The sequence below is a fragment of the Gekko japonicus genome, unplaced genomic scaffold (genome assembly GCF_001447785.1).
Source record: "Gekko japonicus isolate JY-2015 unplaced genomic scaffold, Gekko_japonicus_V1.1 scaffold1046, whole genome shotgun sequence".
Classification (NCBI taxonomy): domain Eukaryota; kingdom Metazoa; phylum Chordata; class Lepidosauria; order Squamata; family Gekkonidae; genus Gekko; species Gekko japonicus.
In genome coordinates this window covers 68,638-81,158 of record NW_015168678.1, presented here as the reverse complement: position 1 = coordinate 81,158, position 12,521 = coordinate 68,638, and the positions used below count along the sequence as shown (strand labels likewise).

General features: G+C 43.5%; 1 protein-coding gene across 1 annotated transcript in view; it reads right to left on the bottom strand.

Annotated features, from left to right (window-relative positions):
* The window catches only part of PAK2 (p21 protein (Cdc42/Rac)-activated kinase 2), a 74,153-nt gene extending 62,185 nt beyond the window's left edge, over positions 1-11,968 (bottom strand). The window contains exon 1 of the mRNA XM_015415392.1: positions 11,824-11,968. The gene's annotated coding sequence lies outside the window, so the exon portion shown is untranslated. The remainder of the gene's footprint in view (positions 1-11,823) is intronic.
* Positions 11,969-12,521: the final 553 nt, after the last annotated feature.

Below are 12,521 nucleotides of genomic sequence, written 5' to 3'. Positions count from 1 at the left end.
TCTGAACCACCTTTCTGGGTTGGGACTGGGAGGTATCATTTTGCAGTGGGTTCCAGTCCAATCTAGACCATAAGTTTCAGAAGGTAGTGCCTAGGGGACTGTGGAGCCCCCACAAGGATCCATCTTGTCCCCTATGATTTGCAACATCTACATGAAAATCTGGGTGAGTTCATCCAGAGATCTGGGCTGGGTTGTCACCAATATGCATGACACTCAGCTCTATTTCATGCTTCCAGCCAATCCCATGAGGCTGTACACTGAACTGGTGCCTGGAAGCAGTTTTAGAGTGGATACATGTTAATAAACTGAAGCTTAATGCTGACAAAATAGAAAAACTACTGGTGTGAGAAAGGTCTGACCTGGGAGTTAAAGCTTCACCTGTTCTGGATGGGGCTGCACTCCCCCTGAAGGAACAGGTTTGTCACTTGAGCGTAGACACAGGCCTAGCCCAGTACTGGAAATGCAGGTAGCAGCTATGGACAGGAGTACCTTTCACAAGCTTTGACTGGCTAATTGGCTGTGGCCTTTCCTGAGCAGAAAAGATCCAGTCACAGAAGTGCAAGCCCTAGTTACATCTAGATTAGATTACTGCAGTGTGCTCTACGTAGGGCTGCTCTTGAGAAGCATTTGGAAACTTCAGCTGGTACAGAATGTTGCAGCTAGGCTGTTAACCAGAGTGGGTTGTAGGGACCATATCTACACTGGCTCAGATAATGCTTCTGGGCTCAATTCAGAGTGCTTGTGTTGACCTATATGACTTGGGACCAACATACTTGAAGCGTACCTGTTCTCTTACGAACCTACCCCAGCCACTTCCAGAGTCTTACTTTGAGTGTCCCTGCTTTCTGAGATTAAGTTAGTAGCAACCTGGGAGAAGGCCTTCACAGCTGTCTCTCCCCAGGGACACTTGTCTGTCCCTTTCTGTTGCCATCTTCCATCAGAAGGTGAAGATTTTGTCTTTCTTTCATCTAATGCTCCCTTAGGGGGGTCCCTCTTTTCTGCTGTATGTTTTAATTGTTGTTTTCATATATTTTAGCTTTGGTTTTAATGTGTTTTGTTCGGTAGTAATGGTTTTTGTGTTTTTATTATTTTTTAATCTGTTAGCTGTCTTGGTGCTGATGAGAACAGAAAGGTATGGTACAAATTTTGTAAATACATAATCCCCCAGTGTAGATCTACCAACTACCTTTTAAACTAGGGGTCAAGCAACTTTTCAGAAGTGGTGTGCCAAGCCTTCTCTAATTTAAGACTTTGTGCACCAGACACTGCAGGGCTCTATCTCATTCTCCTTCCCCATCCTCTATACAGGCCCCTGAGGAAGTGAAAGGGAGACAGTAGTTCCACTGCAGAGTCACTTCTTGCAGTTCCATGCAATACATAACAGCTAATTAACTGCACCTGCATTTCAGCTGTTTGATAATGAAGCGAGGGGGCTCCCTCAGTGCTGAACAGCTGAGAGAGTGGCCAGCCCTTTCAGCTACCTGGCAGTGAAAGGGAGGAAAAGCTCCCTCCTTCAACACCAAACACCCCAAGGTACAGCTAATGGGGGGGGGGGGGGGGGTTCAGGCCTTTCAGCTACGCAGTACAACTGAATGCTGCACAAAGTTCTCCCACAACACAAGCTGCAGGCCCTGATTTATGCCTTTATAACTTTGACAGGGCTGTTTTTAATAACAAAATAAAGCACAATGCTATGGCCCACCTTTTGGTGGGGATGTGTCATTGAAATCGTATTAAATAAATACTCCATTATCTATACTGGTTCCCTATTTTCTTTTAGACTTGAATCAAGGTGCTACAAGGTCCAAAACAGTCAGAGCCCAACATTTCTAACAAACCAACCTGACTCCTATTCTACCATGTTCAAGACCAACTCTTAAAGCTCACTATGTTCCTCACACACTTCAAGGGGAAAAGTGTGAAAGAAACTTCTTAATTATTTTTAAGAATATACGCCTATCTTACACCCATCTGTGAGCTGCCCTGAGCCCGCATTGCGGGGAGGGACGGCTATAAATTGAAATTATAAATAAATATAAATAAATAAAAAATTAAGTGCTACACTCCATTATAGAAGCCATGGAAAGATCTTCATTTCATTAGGGATGTTCATATACAGAAACACTCCCAGTTCAAGCAAATGATTACATCATCAGGAATATATTGTTTCCCTTTCTCCTGAATGTCCTTCTTTGAGTTGCATAAAAGAAATGTGGGGAAATGATAAACCATACTTATGCACGAATGAGGCTCAAGAACCCCAAAGTACACATCTTTCTATTCACTTCAGTGGGAGAAACCAGATTGGTCCCATGTTTATTTTTACCTTGCCTGCAGCATGGTCTCAGAGAGAAAATGGCTACCACAGTGGGCAGCCCAGCAGGGAGGTCTCCTCCTTCTGATGCAGCATTCCAAACGACACCATTTCCTTCTGGGCAAGGCGAATTTAAAACCTCCCTCCCAGCTCTGGATCTAGTCATCTTTCTCCAGAGCACTGTGGGAAGAAAAGCCCCAAAGCACACCTGGAACTTCCTTTCCTGTTCCTGCCTTTCTAGCAAATGAATCCCACCTCTGTGGTTAAGAAGGGAAGGGAGAGAGAGCCTCCTAAACATAAGTTCCCCCTTGGTTCTAGCCCACAGGGAAAAAATGCCCTTTATAAAGACAGACTTCCCAGCCCCCAAAAAGGGCAGGGAAGGCATTCCTTCACGGCTTTAAAGGGTGGGCAGCCATTAGACTGCTCATTTCGCTCCCCCCTCCTGCTTCCAAGCAGGGGGGAGCAAAATGGAACTCTGAAATGTCTTCCTGCCCTTTAAAGCCAACAGCTGACAAGCGGAGCACCTGTCAACTGTTGGCTTTAAATGGCTGGCAGCTCCCCCACCCTTCCTCCCCAGGGGAGGAGACCATGCCCAGTGGGAGAAGGGAAGTTTGGATTTGTGCCTCTCTCCTTGGGGAGGGAGGCAGGGAAGAGTTTTGTCCTTCTGCACTCAGCCAGGGATCCATGCGCTGGGGGCTGGGAATTTGTGCGCCAGCACCGACTGGCACAGCTTAGAGGGAATACTGTTATGGAGAGGGGGAGAGAGAGAACACAAATTTAGAATCCAGTGGCACCTTTTAGACCAACTAAGGTTTATTCAAGGAAAAAGTGTGCATGCACACAAAAGCTCACACCCTGAATAAACTTTTGTTGGTCAAAGGTGCCATTGGACTCTAAGTTTGTTCTACTGCTTCAGACAAACACAGCTGACCACCTGGAACTGTGTGTGTGTGTGTGTTTGCGTGTGTATAAGAAATAATTGTGCTAAGAAGAACTATTTTCCACTATTAACTACATCAGCAATATAAGCTACATGATGAGTAGGGTAAACATACACTGAAACTTCATGCCAACACTGGAAAATGATTCAAAATAAAAACAGCAAATTTTTCTGAAAAAGACAATTAAAGGGGGTGGGTACCATAATACAACCCTGGACAGCAAAAGGCTGACATTTTCTTTAAAAAAATACCACTTCCCAAAAAGTATGGCACTAATGCAGGTTTTTACAAATATACTAATTCTAAGACACGGCACACAAAAAAGCATCTTACGCTGTTAATGAAAATTTTAAACAAAATGCATAAATGGCCATAGCAAAATAAATTAGTATTATCTCAGTTTTGTCTCCAATAGCTGCTATTTCAAAGGCAAACCTATGGAAGCTAGTTGTGAAATAGCTTTCCTGGATTCAGGTTTTGTCTTGTCTTTGTGGTTTCCCTTGAAGCAGATATTAGCAGCCATGCTTGAAGGAAGTGAATGTGGCTAAACTACTGCATTCCTTTCTCCATCTCCATTCAGCAGATACCTCAGTACCTCTTACCGAACATGATCAAGCAGGAAGGTACTAAGCAACTGTTTCGGAATCACTGTCTTATAGAACTCATTAAACTATCTCTTCCTCTACACCCATGAGGTACTCATTAAGCAAGCAGGTATGGTGCACTAGTGATGGTGGAAAATGCCATCAAGTTGCAGCTGTCTTTTTCCTGAGCCACAGTAGACCCTCTGGCAATGCACAGCCACAGGAGAATGCTTGTATGTATTGTATGGTGAGATTCCAATTCACATAGGACAAGTAAGGCCCAACAGATGTGTCAAGGCCCCGCCAAAGCATACACTGAAACAGCATCAGACCTAGAGGCCAACAGAGGGGGTAGCTTCCTACTGGTTGTGTGGGAAATTTTCAGTAGCTTTTGGTGCTGTAATTTTCTTTTGACCAAATTAGTTTATTAAAAGTTTTTTATGCAATCTGTCCACAATACGATTCTCTAGTTGGTGCTGCAAAGGTGTAACTCATTTCCTCTGACTGCATTGAAAATGTGATTGCTGTGGTTGTTAGCTCACAGGGTTAGGGCCACCGAGAGGGGAAGGAACTAGGGGAAATTACTGGGGCCCAAGTTAGCTGAAGGACCCCTGAAGTCTGCATCACACTGTATTTAGATTATATCTGATTTTTCTTTAAATGCAGTTTTGCAATGAAGCCACTGGGGTGCAGGGAAGGCAGAGCACATTAAATAGGAGTTGCTCTGATTCTGCTGGCTGGACCTTTCTGCAAAGCTTACTACAAGGCTGAGTGAAACTATTGGTTATCCAATCCTGCTAAACCCAACAACCAGGCTAGCACTGAAGCAAGGCAAGATCAGCTAGAACAACTAATGGCCAAGACAGTCATTGCTAGGCTGCAGCCTCTTACAAGTGGTTGTTTCCAGCAGTGTTTCCCTCTTCCTTTTCCTCAACCAAGTTCTATAGTTTTGTCTGCTAAACCAGATCTTCCTTGTTAGAGTGTTATAGAAAATAAAACAATATCTCTTTTGTTCTTTATTTCTCTTCCTTTTTTCCACTTTTCTCCTTCATCTTGCTCTCTTCCTTCTGATGTCTTCATTTCTCTCCTCCATCCTTCTAATCCCACCTTTGTCAAGTCTTGGTCTCAACTCCTTCTCATTCCTGGTTGGCCACTGAGAATGTACTTAATGGTAGTTAAGCAGCAAACCTTTCTTAATATTATGAACAGAAGTGGGGGGAGGATTAATGTTTCCCCATGGTCAAACTAGTAAAAAGATGCTCCCCCCCCCTTTATATGCAGAGTAATCTGTATATTATTTGTATTAGTAATGTTAATCTGTATTAGTGTATTACACATGTGGAATAGAAGCTAGAACTTCCCCCCATTAGATTTAACTACACTGCAAACACTGTTCAGGGTTGTTGTTGCATTCGTGGGACATCTAATATGTAAGCACTACTTTGCTAGTGTAGACATTAAGCATCATGTTATATGACAAATGACATTAATCTTTTTAGAAAATGTCAGTTAAATCAATCCCAGCGATCTCAGTATTTCTCATCCAGCATCACTACATAATAAATTGCCTCTGCTTTTGTGCTAGGTAAAGGTACATGGTAAACATAAATAGGCTTCTTACCAATTTACTTACTAAAGATTTATTGTGAGAGGACGTTTTTGTGATGTGTCATCAGATGTGTCCTATATTAGTACTCATATTGGTGTGTACAAATACAGAATTACAAGATTAGACACATGGTCTGGATCAGTGTCATACATGGAGGGGCATGGTGGCTCTCAGCAGCGTGAGCACAATGGGAACATCTATGAAGTTTCACAAGACTTGGTGTTAACTATGCTAAGTTGCTGGGAGAGATCCGCTGGAATTCTAGAGTCATCCCGAGGATACAGAGCTGTATACTGAATTCAGCATTCAGGAGGTGCTGATTCAGTACGGCACAATATAGATGCTGTGGGAAAGTAGATGAGGTCAAATAAACTGAACCTGAAGAGAGAGGTGAAGCTAGTGGATACTCCCAAGGCCTCAGAATGAATCGTTATAATCATTTTAGAGAATAATGGTACCTAACCCATCTGAGCATGTTCAGAGTCTGAGAGTATTTCTATACCCTGCCCTGATCCTGGATGTTAGCAGTGTTGGCCAAAAGCACCTTTTACCAGGCACACTCATTGTACAACACTACCCCTTTTTGGAGAGCAAGGAAATCTCACCATGCTGAACCACAAGGTTAGACTACTGTAACATACTATGCATGGGACTGCCTTTGGAAATAACATAAAGGTTGTAGCTTTAATGCACAGAGGCACAAATATTTACAAGCAGTTTTATTGCAGCTGTACTGGTACCTGCTGACTGAATTCAAGATGCTGGTGTTTATCTTTAATAAGCCTTCACAACTTGAATCCAACATAACTTAGGAACTGGCTCTTCAAACCCCACATGCTAGTTTCAGTTACCACATGAAGCCATGCTCTCATATTCCACTACGGCAGCTGAAACAGTTAGCAGATGGGAGACGAGGATTTGGCATGAGGTGCCACCAATATGCAGATGACACCCAGCTCCAGCACCCTAAACAGGTCCTGCTAAGGCGGCATATAAACTGCCTAATTAAACTGTCTTCACTACAATCATAATGAAGCTCTGGAATAACTTCCTGAGTGAGGTCAGAAACTGTGTCCCTCATTAGCATGTAAGAGACAGGGCTGCCAACACTTGGGGGGGGGGAATCCCCTACCCACTGCCACAAAATCTTAATGGGCTGTTATTTACCAGGGGATGTTATTTACCTCCATGCAATAAAAACCTTCACCCGCTTATTTCTATACATTAAGCTTGTATTAAAGGGGCAAGGCATTTTCCTCCATGTTCTCAGAAACCCTATGAGAGGCTGTAACACTCATCTATTTTATACAGCCCTTCAGCAGCTAACATGGACATAACTGTAATGGGATGCATTTTTTTTAGCAGATGTGGCTTTTGTATGGAATATATTGAAAAGGAATTGTTGCATCGCTAATTTTACATAATTTTAAATACGGTTTAATTCTTATGAAAACCGCTTTGAATGTAGATAGAACAGTGTACAAATACTTAGAATAAATTGCCCAGGAGTCAGCTGGCAGATGTGAAAAGAGTTCTCAGTTGTTCCCAACCTGTGGGCTGGGGTCCATCCAGCTTGGGCAGGTTTCTGCCTCCTTCCATGCCTCCCACCAGGCTCACCTCCATGGCAGCCATGCCCCCCATACTATGTTGGGTTGGCTCAGCCAGAGGCACCTAGTAGCGCACCAGCCCAGTTAGGGCAGTTTACCTACTTGCAAGAAGGACCATGGTTCCTGAGAAGACCGGGGGTGTACTGACTCCCACTGCCCATCCCCCATCTCTGGTGACAGCTGGAAATGACCATACCTTGAATGGAGGCATGAGCGACAACCACAGTTCCCTCTAAGCTGTGCTAGGAGGTGCTGGCGCACAACATTTCAGAGGACTGCTCAGAGGATTTTAGCTTCAACTCATATTTTCCCTTCCATAGGAAACCATGGAGAATGGGGGCATCCTGGTCCAATATTTTTGAAACTTGGGGGGCTTTTTGAAGCACCAGCAGCTATGCTGCAAATTTGGTGCCTGTACCTCAAAAAACAGGGGGAGGCCCAAGCCCCAGATACCCCCAGATAAATTTTCCATTATAGGCTATAACTGAGCCAGGAAAAAATGATTGTTTTGCACACCCCTATGCTTTCAGTATGATTTGTAAGCTGCCTTGAGTCACAGGAAAAGTGGGATATAAATATGTGAATAAATAAGTAGTTTGGGCAGTTGATAACATTTAAGCAACTTCCTGTTTGTTAGGTTAGACAGTGATTGTTCCACCTCTGTTATGTTGTTGTTGTTCAGTCACACAGTCGAGTCCGACTCTTTGCGACCCCATGGACCATATCATGCCAGGCCCTCCTGTCCTCCACCGTCCTTTGGAGTTTGCTCAATCCCACACCTGCTGCATCAATAACACTGTCTAACCATCTCATCCTTTGCCATCCCCTTCTTCTTTTGCCTTCAATCTTTCCCAACATCAGGGTCTTCTCCAGTGAGTGCTCCCTTCTCATTTGATGGCCAAAATATTTGAACTTCAGTTTCAGTATCTGGCCTTCCAGGGAACAGTCAGGATTGATTTCTTTTAGGATTGACTGATTTGATCTCCTTGACCTGTTATACTTGACCTGTAATGCTGGTTGTCATATTTCATTTTAAAAAACCAAAGTAGACTGCATGAGTTTTTTCTTCCTTAATTGCTGGTATGTTTTCTAAGGGTCAGCGCAAGATGATGGTCCAAGCCCATGTCTACCAATATAGTGGAATAGGGTGGGCAGACCTATTCTCCAGAGGCCAGGTCTACCAATACAGTGGACTGGGGTGGGTAGACCCATTCTCTGGAAGCTGGGTCTACCAATATAGTGGGAAGGGGCAGGGAGACCTGTTCTCTGGAGGCCTGGTCTACCCCTGCAGAGGGCAACATTTTGTGTAATGAAATTTGACTTGACTCGGTTTTCTCTTATAATGTTTAACTTATTCTTAAAATCTAGTTTAAAATCATTCTGAGATTTTTACAAGGTTATGGAAATAATTGTATAAAAATAATTTATGCAATAGTCAAATGTAGACTCGCTCACAACTTTAACACTACTAGCTTTTTTCGCTCAAAAGGTAGGATTTTTGCTCACTACACTGTGGAGCTTAGAGGGAACACTGGCTACAGCCCTTTTAAAAACCACAGTTTAGCTAGTAACTTCCTTGTGGGCCCATCAGTTGGATTCCCTGATCCCGCTCACCTTTCTACCAGCCTGGGAAGGCCCCAGGGTAGCTCAGTAAGTGCAGGGGAGGAAGGGTCATTCCCAGAGGAGTCTATGCTGGAATAAACTTTGTGACTTGTTAAGGTGCCATTGGACTATTTTGCCAGATAGATTAGTGATCATTACATTATCGGCTGTGGAAAAGACCTGCAGTTCAACATGTGCCCAGAGAGTTAAAAGCATATCCTGGAGATGAGATCCCCCTTTTTCCAATCCAAGTACCACAGGTAAGGCCATGGGAGGAGGGCAGCAACCAAGTATTCCTTGATTATGCCTGTAACCAGCATAATTGCAAATTCTCTCTCCAAGGAACATTTTAAATCACACTTTAATCCTTATTTGTGCTAGATTCTGATACCTGTGACTGTGAGCTCCTTTGGGAACTAGCTTACTGCTGAAAAGCAGGGTTAATTTCAAATAAGCATCCACCAATTGTTCTGTCAAGGACTGTAAATTCATTGTGCATCCAAGTGAATTCCCATGTGTACCAACTGCTAACTGTGCTGCCAAAGGGGACATTCTAGGCAGCTATACAAGTAATTCTAAGCTATACAAACTTATCAAGCTTTCTTATACTGTGTTATTTGTCTGTACTGTCTACCCTTCAACCAGACTTCCAATCTCTGAAAGCTGCAAAAAACCATCATCCAAATAATTAAAAAATGGAACCTGATAATTCCATGCTCCTAGGAGACCAAACACTCAGAAAGTTGCCAATGGCATCTTTTTGACAATATTTTTTTTCAAAACTGGACACCTGCTCTGAGAAGTCTGCAATATTCTTCCAGTGCCAAACACAAGATTGAACAGGGGGGGAAATCAGTATTTTTCTTAAAAGATCATAATGTATCATAGTAGAACAAACAAATCATCTTATTTATATTTTGCATTAAAATTCAAATGTATTTAGAAAAACTATGGCTGAATTATCTTTTTATTTCTTGTCCTCTAGCTAGCCCATGCAAACTACGCAACATCTGTGGCTTTCAGTTTTACACCTCTACAAAAATATTCACAGAGACAAAGTTATTTATTTCTTATCACAAAACCTCTAATCCTGCATAACAGTTGGCATATATTATACAGTTTCAACAGACCACAGAACCAAATTTTCCAAGTCTTTCAATTCTTCTAGATCTCCTTTCAAGTACAAGTTGTTTTGAAATTACAACAACAACAACCATGCTAAGCTGTTTCATTGCAAAATATATTTCAGGCCAACAGAGACATGTTTAAATATTGTAGCCTTGGGAAGAACACTGACACTTCACAACTAGCTCCAACCACTGGAATTCTGCTTTAGAGTCTGCACTCTAAGAGGTCAATCCAGTTTCTGTCTACACTGTTCTACATGCCAAGTGGTACAGAGGAAGCTTCCTGAACCATTTCTGGCCATCACTTGCAGAATTGTGTGAAGTGTAGGCTGGATTATGACCCTACCTTTACAATACCAAGGTTAACAATACAGCAGACCACCTTGTAGGAGTCATTGCCTCTAAACACAATTATGAAAACTGACTCCAAAGCTGAATAAATCAACACCAAAGTACCCATAATTTAGTGCTATGTTCTTTTTCTTGAATCACTGGAGCCAGTAGGAAAGTCAAGGGTAGACAGACCTCAATCAATTTTCAACCATCTCAGATCTTGTGAATTTACAATCCCTGCAACTTCATGTAGACAAATGCAACACAGAAAAAAAAAGTTTGAAGATTTCGATTCAAGCAAGATGTTCAGTACTTCTGATTAACCAGCTGGCAATAAACACTTTCTATCTATACAGAATGCCCCCTTAGAAATAATATTGTATACTAGATCATGGCAGATATATATGCTAGAAAGAGACTTCAAACCCATACTTAGTTTTAAAGCATAGGAAATACCAAAGAACTCCCAGAGAACTAAAATTATACTTTAGATTCTAAGATGGGAACTCTTCCTACCACAGTAAAGTTAAACATATTAATAATAAACATATTATTAGTGCTAAATTATAAGGCTGGGGGGGGGGACATTACCAATAGCTCCGAGATGTCAGCACAAAATTGCCAATACAGTTATGCTACCTGCTCACCTTCTCAATAGTCTGAGGAAGGATACATTCTCAACTGCAGCCAGCAAACTGGGTTTAAAAAAAAAAAACTTGCCTTTTTTCCCCACTGTTCAGGATTCAGGCATTACTTTCCTATTATAAGAGGAGTAGATCTGGCAACTTCAGTGATGGGCTCAGAATGTGGTGACAAAAACCCCATAAGCCCCAAAACCCAAGGGGGTGGGATTGGGGGGGGGGGGGAATCCCCATCTGACAACACTCTTTGCTACATTATATAGTTAAGGAAAGGCAGAGAAATGGGATATAGATCAGTACCCACACCAGCATTTCCCTCCCTACGGTACCCCAACCATACAACACCTAGTAATAGCAACAACTGGCCTTGGGCTGGGGAGATCTGCATTCGAACTCCCCCTCATCATGAAGCTCCTCAGATGACCCTGCACCACTCACACACAGTTTAACCTACCTCCCTGAGATCCTTGGAGAAAACGAAGAAACTCCAATGAGATAAATAAAAAACATTAATACTAGGATACAGAGTTATCAGTGACGAGAGTGTCTGTCTTTAAATAAAAAAAAAACTTCCCCAAAATCTTGCTACCACCGAGGTGCCTTTCAAAGACTGTGAGGATTTCTTGTTCCGCTTGTGAGCAGCAGAAAGTTCCGTTGCCCGAGCAAGTCTGCGATGTGGCAACAACCATCGACCACGTCCACTTGAGAGAGTGCTCCAGACCCGGAGGCGCAACCTCAACAACCCCTAGCCATGCCCCTCCAGGTGACCCAAGCCTTGAGCGGAGAGAGCGGCGGCCAGGGGACTGCGCTTGCCTCCCAGCGGCGGAACTCCACGCCCAAGCCCCGAGTCCTCCTCAGGCACCTGCCCGCAACGCCATCAGCAAGAGCGGCTAGACTTTCTCTTCCTTTTCCTTCAGCAGCAGCCGCCGCCGCGCAGTCTCCTTCCAAGACCTCCCCGACGACTCTAAGGACCCCAACCTCTGGGCCCGGGCTGCCCAGTCTCTCCCCCGCCCCTCAGCTCCAACCCACCTCCGAAGAAGAACTCTCCAAGCCACCCACGCTTACCAGACACCGGCCCAACTTCTCGCCACTGGCCGACCACCACTTTAGAACAGGGCGCGGCCTCCTACAATGGCGGGGAGGAGGACCCACCGGGCGGCTTGAGCATTAAGCGGAACCGCCGCGCGTGGCCACAGCCCGGGAAAGGAAGAGGTGGAGTCGGGCAGGCGGCTCCTGGTGCAGATAGCGGCACCAAAGACTGGAGGGGGGGGGGGGGGGGAGGCACGAAGACTACATTTCCCATCAGGCATTTCGTGTGCGGCGGCGCAATACTGCTCCCATGCGGTATCACGACGGGTTCCCCCGCCCTCAAGAAAGGTTTTAAAAAAATCTCGCTCTCTCAGTAGTTCAGTATTCTATCAGCCTCTTCTCTCCCGCACGGCTTCAGTGATAGAATTGGTTGATTCGTTTTCTTTTTGTACAATATATTTATTGGGTTTTTAAACATATCAGCCTGTATCATATACACACAAACAAGAACATCAACAACTACGTACAAAAAAACCCCTACGATAACAATTTTCCATTTCAACAACACAGATTAATAGAAAAACTAGACAAGAAATAATTATTTTGTGCTTATCTTCCACTTTTAGTTCAGTTCTGTGTTGAGTAACTACTTCCATCTCAATTTCCTTTGAAATTTACTACCTTCTCAAGATTTGGCTGTCAGCTCATATTGGTAATATATGTTAATCATATAC